Below are 1,024 nucleotides of genomic sequence, written 5' to 3' on the forward strand. Positions count from 1 at the left end.
ACCTCTGTGATGGCCACCCTATCCAAACCTGAAGACAGGCTAATTAGCCCATGGTTTTCTACCAGATAGGAAGCGATACAGCTGCATTCACTGCAGTAGGACAAAACCTGGCTTTAGTGGGCAAAAAGGGTTTATCTGATCTAAGTCTAATTCAGAAGTTTTGCTCAAGGGGCTAGTTAGGGACCCTGGCCCATGGTCCCAAATTTGGGGACTGCAACAGACTCAGGTATTCGCTCTTCCCAGAGTCTGGTGCCTCTAGTGGCCAGACTGGCCTGTCCACGTTCCCTGACCTGCTCCACCACCTCTCTTGCCCGCCATAAATAAAGGAAAGGTTGCCTACAAGTTAACAGCAAATGCTGGGATGGTGCCTTTTACCTCTGTTTCTCACTCCACAGGTGTACTCCCTCTTCAAGAAGCCCTGAATCACTTTAGGGGCTAATCATGACCTCCAGCCAACCCCAGTCATACCCATGCCTCAGAAATGACCCTCAGTGGTCTCTTCAAGGTAGACCTCTATGTCCAAATAAACACTGGGCCCTCCGGACTTCTGCCTGTCCAGCTTCAGCTCTTTATCTGGCTGAGACCCTTAAACCCAGGTCCACCAGCTCAGACCTTAGCTTCCTGGTCTCTGCCCCTGTGAGGGAGTGGGGCCTAGGAGCAGCCATGAACTCCCTAGCGCCCCCTACCGTCACTCACAGTGGACTCAGCACCCTCAGAATCTTGCCCACCATGACTTTGATCTTAAATGGTTAAATGGGAGGCTGCCTTTTCATAGATTCATAGATGCTAGGGTCGGAAGGGACCTCAATAGATCATCAAGTCCGACCTCCTGCATAAGCAGGAAAGAGTGCTGGGCCTACATTACCCCAGCTAGATATACATCTAACCTTCGCTTGAAGACCCCCAGGGTAGGGGAGAGCACCACCTCCCTTGGGAGCCCCTTCCAGACCTTGGCCACTCGAACTGTGAAGAAGTTCCTCCTAATATCCAATCTAAATCTGCTCTCTTCTAGCTTGTGGCCATT

The sequence above is a fragment of the Crocodylus porosus genome, unplaced genomic scaffold (genome assembly GCF_001723895.1).
Source record: "Crocodylus porosus isolate Cpor-Errol unplaced genomic scaffold, CroPor_comp1, whole genome shotgun sequence".
Taxonomy (NCBI): Eukaryota; Metazoa; Chordata; order Crocodylia; family Crocodylidae; genus Crocodylus; species Crocodylus porosus.